Source organism: Canis lupus, chromosome 19, assembly GCF_011100685.1.
Source record: "Canis lupus familiaris isolate Mischka breed German Shepherd chromosome 19, alternate assembly UU_Cfam_GSD_1.0, whole genome shotgun sequence".
Classification (NCBI taxonomy): Eukaryota; Metazoa; Chordata; class Mammalia; order Carnivora; family Canidae; genus Canis; species Canis lupus.
Window position 1 is genome coordinate 26,234,676 of NC_049240.1, and position 7,485 is coordinate 26,242,160.

Here is a 7,485-nt window from a genome sequence, read left to right on the forward strand (position 1 = left end):
TTCCCTTAATCTGTCCTCATGATCTTTTAATTGTTTGTCTCTTTTTTCCTCAGTTTCCTTCTTTGCCATCAACTTGTCTTCTATGTCACTCACTCGTTCTTCCACCTCGTTAACCCTTGTCATTAGGATATCTAGTTTGGATTGCATCTCATTCAATTGATTTTTAATTTCTACTTGATTAGATCTAAATTCTGCCATCATGAAGTCTCTTGAGTCCTTTATGCTTTTTTCTAGAGCCACCAGTATCTTTATAATAGTGCTTCTGAATTGGTTTTATGACATTGAATTGTAATCCAGATTTTGTAACTCTGTGGGAGAGAGGACTATTTCTGATTCTTTTTTTGAGATGAGGTTTTCCTTCTAGTCATTTTGCTCAGTGCAGAGTGGCCAAAAACAAGTTGTGTTGGGAAAAGGAGAAAAAGAGAGGAGAGAAAGAAGGAAAGAAAAGAGAAAAAGAAAAAAGAAAAAAAGGAAGAAAAAAATAGTAGAAAAGATAAAGAAAAAGAAAGAAAGGAAAAAAAGGGTGGGGAAAGCAAACACAAATCAAAAAGCAAACAAACAAACAAACAAACAACAACAACAACAACACGGGGGAGTATCTTCTGATTCTGTATACTTTAAGTCCCTTGACTTCCCTTGGAACTTGTCCGTCTAGCTGGTCTTCTGCAGGAGGGGCCTGTTGTGCTGATTTTCAGGTGTTGGCACTTGGGGGAGCTGCTCTGCCCCCTGCCTGGTGCAGGGCTCAGTGGGGGTTGTTTACCCTTGAGGCCCCAGGAGGAACAACATTTTTTCTTCCTTATAAGAGTAAAGCTTCTAAATAAAGGTCCCTATATCACTATCCATATCACACATAATGATGTCCATATCACTTAGTTATTTTACATTGTTTTATATTACTTTACTCACAAATACCTAGGAATATTAAGACTACCAGAAAACTGCTGAGTTTAGGAAATAGAAAGAACAACCAAAAACCAGTATATTATTGCCTACGCTGGGTGAGGACTTTAAGTCTGAGAAGAACTGCAGTAATATCAAGAAACATGAATCAGAAGTGGGATGCACCTTCTTTTACAACCCTTTTATCATATAGCCAGAAAATATTAAAACAACTTTTTGTGACTTGGCTAGCCAGGTATAAAAAAGCCTACAAAATTATGAGCATGCCTGCAAAAATATGATGATATGCCAAGCTTCTTTCTCAAAACTCCAATTTGGTGAAATCTGTGAAAAAATCAAAAACAATGTCAATGTCACCTAAACAATGTCACCTAAAGAAACTAGAAAAATACAACTTAAATCTAAAGTGAGGAGAAGGAAAAAAAGTAAAAAGAATTAGAACATAAATCAATGAAATTGAAAACAGGAAATCACTAGAGGAAATCAACAAACCAAAATTGAGAAGTGAGGGTTTTCATTTTTTTTGTTTTGTTTTGTTTTGTTTTTTAAGATTTACTTACTTTTTGGAGCAAGAGAGCATGCACATAAGGAGAGGGAGGAGCATAGGGAGAGAGTCTTCAGGCAGACCCCAGTGAGCACAGCACACACTATGGGGCTCAATCCCATGACCCATGAGATCACCACCCAAGCCAAAACAAAGAGTCTGTTGCAACTGACTGAGCCACCCAGGTGCACCTCAATCTACTTCTTTCAAAATATCAATAAAATCATAAAGCTACTGGCCAGGCTAAATTATTTATGTATGATTTTATTTATTTAGTATTTATTTTTTTTAATTTATTCTTTTATAAAAGATTTTATTTTTAAGTAATTTCTACATCCAACAGGGGTTCTAACTCTCTAACTCACAACTCTGAGAACAAGAGTTTCATGCTCTACCAACTGAACCAGCCAGGCACCCCCAGGCTAATTTTTTTTTTAAGTGAAAAATGCAAATCATTAATATGAGAAAGGAAAAATGAGTCACTACCAATTCCATGAAAATTAAAAGGATAGTAAAGGAATACTATGAATAGCTCCATGTCCACAAATTTGATAACCTGATGAAATGGGCTAATTTTTTGAAAGATGCAAACTGCCAAAATGTACAAAAGAAGAATATAGATGGAGATAAAGCATAAGAGACTATTAACTATAGGAAAAAACTGAGGGCTGCTGGAGGGGAGGTGAGTGGGGAGATGGGGTAACTGGGTGATGGGCATTAAGAAGGCATGTGATGGAATGAGCACAGAGTGTTATATGCAACTGATGAATCACTAAACTCTACCTCTGAAACTAATAATACATTATATGTTAATTAATTGAATTTTCTAAAAAAAAAGGAAATAGATGATCTGAATAGGCCTAATTCTATTTAAGAAATTTAATAAAAAATTAGTAACCCTAACAAACAGAAAGCACCAGGTTCCCATGGTACAATGGTAAATTCTACCACACATTTAAGGAGGAATTATGTCAGCTGTCTACAATCTCTTTCAGAAGATAGAAGCAAAGGTAATATTTCCTTACACATTTTATGAGGACAGAATTACCTTAACAAAAAAATCAGACAGACATTATAAGAAAATTATAGACCAATATTTCTTGTAAACAGATTCACTAAAACTCTCAACAAAATATTAGTAAATTTATTCCAAAAAAAAGTATACAAAGAATTATGCACCATGGCCAAGTGGGATTTATTCCAGGGACATAAGGCTAGTTCAACCTTTGAAAATCAATTAAGGTAATTCATCACATCAATAGTCTGAATAAAGAAAATCATAGAAGCATATCAATAGATGCAGAAAAGTAGCTTTTTAAATTCCTTTATTTATTCATGATAAAAACTCTCAGCAAAATATGAATAGGGGAAAACTTTCTCAACTGAATAGAAGTTATTTCAAAAAAGCTACAAGTTAACATCATACTTAATTTTGAGAAACTTTAAGCTTCCCCACTATGATCAGGCATAAGGCAAGAATGTTTCTCTCACCACTCCTTTTTTAACATTGTTCTGGAAGCTCTTGCTAATGCAATAAGGTAAGAAAAGAAAAGATGTGTACCGATTGGGAAAGAAATAACACTGCCTTTGTTTGTTGATGAAATGATCATCTACATAGAAATTTGAAAGAATCAACCAAAAAGCTTCTGGAATTAACAAGCAATGAATTATAACAAAGTTACAAGATATAAGGCAAATATACAAAAATAAATTGCTTTCCTCTATGATGACAATGACCATGTGGGATTTGAATTTCAAAACATAATATCATTTATGTTAGCACCCCCAAAATGAAATATATAGGAACAAATCTACCAAAATGTACAAGATCTATATGAGGAAAACTATAAAACTTTTGTGAATCCAATCAAATAAACTAAATAAATGTAGAGATATCCCATGTTCATGGATAGGAAGATGTTTTCAAAATGCCAGTTTTTCCTAATTTGATCTATAGAGTCAATCTAATTGGATATAAACAAGCTGATTCTAAGGTTTATATAAAAAGACAGAAGACACAGAATAGCTAAAACAATATTGAAGGAGAACAAGTTTGGAAGATAGACCTGACCTTATTCCAAGGCTTCCTATGAAGCTACAAGAATTGAGAATTTGGTATTGGCAAAAGATTAGACAAATAGATCAATGGAACAGAGCAGAGAGCATAGAAATTGACCCGTGTAAATACAGACAACTGATCTTTGACAAGGAAGCAAAGCAATACAATGAAACAAAGACATATTCTTCAACAAATTGTGCTGAAAAACTGTAGCAATAGGAGCTCTTCAGCCTTGCTGGTGGAAATGTAAACTGGTACATTAGCTCTGGAAGATATTTTGGCATTATTTACAAAACCAAACACCTCCTTACTTTACAATCCAGCAATTGCATTCATTGATATGTACTCAAAGGAGTTGAAAATTTATATTCACACAAAACTCTGAGTATAAAATGTTTATAGCTTTTCTGGTCATGATTGTCAAAACTTAGAAGCAACCAAGATGCCTTCCAGTAGGTGAATGGATAGATATATTGTGATACATCCAGATAGTGGAACACTATTCAGTGCTAAAAACAAATGAGCTATCAAGCCATGAATAGGAAGAATATCAAATGTGTGCTTTTGATTAAAAGAAGCTGATCTGAGAAGGCTACATACTTGGTATGAATCCAAATATATGATATCCTTAAAACGGCAACATAATGGAGACAGTAAAACAATAGTTGTCAGGGAGAAGGGGAGAAAATAAATACGCAGAGACAGAGGATTTCTAGGACAATGAAAATACCCTGTATGATATTATATGACAAATTTAGGTTATTATATGTTCATCTTAACCCCAAAAATGTACAACACCAAGTGTGATCTGTAATATAAACATGTTAACTGTGGACTTTGAGTGATTATGATTTGCCAGTGTTGGTTGATCAATTGTGACAAATATACCATCTAGTGGGGCATGTTAACATTGGGGGAGGCTGTGTATGTGGGAGGTGGGTGCAGGGCATATATAGGTATATGGGAAATCTCTGTACCTCCCTCTCAATTTTATTGCTCTAAAGAAAAGTCTCTGAAAATCTTACTACATGCTATGTACTTCAGAATATTTGGAATTTCAAGTTGTGGCACATTTTATGTGGATATTTAAGCCTTTTTTCACACTATTTAGAGAGGAGAAAGTTTGTCTCCCATTGGCATTGCTGAAAGTTTTTTTTAAGAGCACAATGTGAATCTCTTTTCCTTTCCCATGCTTCTGATTCATATATTCTTCTAATAAAGGTTGTGAAGTGTTTGTTGGTTTTATTTTTTCCTCCTCCTGTGGCTGCTGTGGGCAAAAGCACTCTGACATTGATCTCATTTCAGAGATGCCCTGTCCTAAGGCTTCTAATCAGCACGGAGCTGTCAGTTTAAATTCCCTAAGAAAGTCTCCTGTGTTAGGGGCTTGTTGTAAGAAATGGCAGCAGGAAATGGAGAGCTCAGAAAAAAGAGACATACTGTATTTCAAACTCATCAAGGAATCATTTTCCAATCCAAATCTCTCATCAGGTGACTTGGTAATTTCTCATGGGGTCTTGTAGTGTCCTTCACTAAGTGACCCTTTATTTAGGTTTCAGTTTCAATTTGCTTTTCCAGATAAAACAACAAAGAAAGTCATGGTGCAATCTAGAGAGAGTGTAACTACAGTGCTGGGAGGGAGAAAAAAGCATGGCCCTTTATGTATTTTCTTTCTATTTTGCCTTCCTCCCTCATTGTTTACTACCTATAACCTAAGGTAGTTAAGTAACTACTTAAACCAGTTAAACAAATTATTTTTTGATGGACAAAGATGGAGACCTATGCAAGACACTAGCTAAAATTCACAGCACCTGCTTTTCTTCTTTTGATGATCTTAAGATCCATAGAGGAGGTAAAGTATATATGTTTAATGTATAATGATGTCAAAGTTGTGAAAAGTGCCAAGCTCTGTATTCAATATAAAAATTATTAATTCAGTGGATTGAGCTCATATAGAATTTCCCTTCTTTCACTGCAAATAATAGAAATAGAGGGTCAAGCTTAACATCAAGAATGCTTTCAGTAGCATGACTTTGGGGTAACAGATACTCTAAAACAGTCTTATGGTACGAACACAAATTGGTATAAACATTATGAAAGAGAATCTGAAAGGACATAGTAAAATGAAAAATAAATTTAACCTTTATCTCAATTCTGAGAATTTATTCTGAAGATACTTCACCAAAAGTAAAAACACACATAAGCACAGGATTATTCACCTCTGCACTCTCTGTCATAACAAAATATTGAAAACAATGGCCATATGGAAGAGATTGATGGAATACACTCTAGCTCATCCTCCTGTTATAGAATGATTTCCAGGTTACATTGGTAAGTAGAAAAGGCAAATTAAAAATTATGCTATTTCGGGTAAAAGAATATGGGAAGTAAATATATATATTAATTACATATATATTATATATGTCATATATAAAACATACATATAAAAACTTATTTTTACCAAAAGAAACACTATGAAAATAAATGACATATTAATGAAGTTTGGTTACTTATAAAGGGTGAGTATGAGTGGAGCAGAAATGTTGGGGGGTAGAAGGCAGTCACTTCCTTGGTTATACATTTTTTAAATATTTTATTTATTTATTCATGAGAGACATAGAGAGGCAGAGACACATACAGAGGAAGAAGCAGACTCCTCACAGGGAGACTGATGTAGGACTTGATCCCTGGACCAGGGTCATACCCTGAGCTGAAGGCAGATGCTCAACCACTGAGCCACCCAGGCATCCCAGTTATACATTTTTGTATAGTTTTGCTTTAGGGAATCAGGTTAATGTTTTATATATTCTGAAATAAAAATAAAATTAATAAAAATCAAGAAGAATAAAACCCATAAAACTGAATTTAAACCAAAACAAATGATATAATTGCATTTCAAATATTGTAACTACCCTGACAGAAAAGAGGTATAATTCAAGTAGCTTTTGAATGCAGTTTTTTACTATATACCCTCAGACTAAAGACAAAAATAACTGTGCACAAATAGTAAACTTTAGCTAATAAGCTCATTTTTCTAGTGCTGTAGGTTGGCCAGTCTGCAAGTATCTTCTGTGTATTACAGGTTTGAGCAAAAAATTAAATATGAGGGGAATGTGGACCAGAAACTTACAATACGGAAAGGAAGGTGAGTAAAATGAATGACATAAAATTAAATTGGAATTGAAGGTAATAGTATGAAGTCAAAATTTAAGATAGAGGTAAGTATATAAGGTTATAAAATTGTTGATAACTGTCCATCAATATACATTCTCTATTTAGAAGAATGGCATAGCACAATAGTAAACAACCCAAATCCCACATCTTGGTTTCTCAATACTTCTCTACATCAAAAACAACCAACCGTTCCTTGGAATTATTATATTTTTTTTAATTGATTTCAGGTATAGGGCAAGAAATATGGAACATCTCAAGAGTGGTGAGGACAGATCACAAGGACAGGAGCTTGATTGAAGGAGCCCTCAGTGGCCTAATGTAGGCAATTCAGCCCTCAAAGTAGACAGTGATAGCCACAGATTATAACCCAACTTAATACAAAGAGAATATATGTGTACTTTCTGACATAAATAGAAAATATCATCAATATATACTAAAGCTAACTGGTGTTTCATGAAGGACAGGATATGTACATGGTCTCAAAGGATCCTCCTACAAAGCACCCATTAATTTCAAAGGATAGTATGGTAACTTTGCTGCGGGAATCCTGGTAAACACCATCTTAATTGAGATTAAAGTTAACATCACCAGAGATGGGGCAAACTGACATTGTGCTTTTCCTGATGTAATTCACTGAGAAGACAATAATGCTATTTCTTTGGAATTTCTACCAAAAATACATAAACAAATGCAATCATGGGAAAACTTCAGATATTAAAGAAATACAGGGATAGTCTTGAAATAATTAGATTGTGCAGCTCAAAAATAAAATTTCATTTACTATATTAGAAATCAGATTTCAAAATATCAA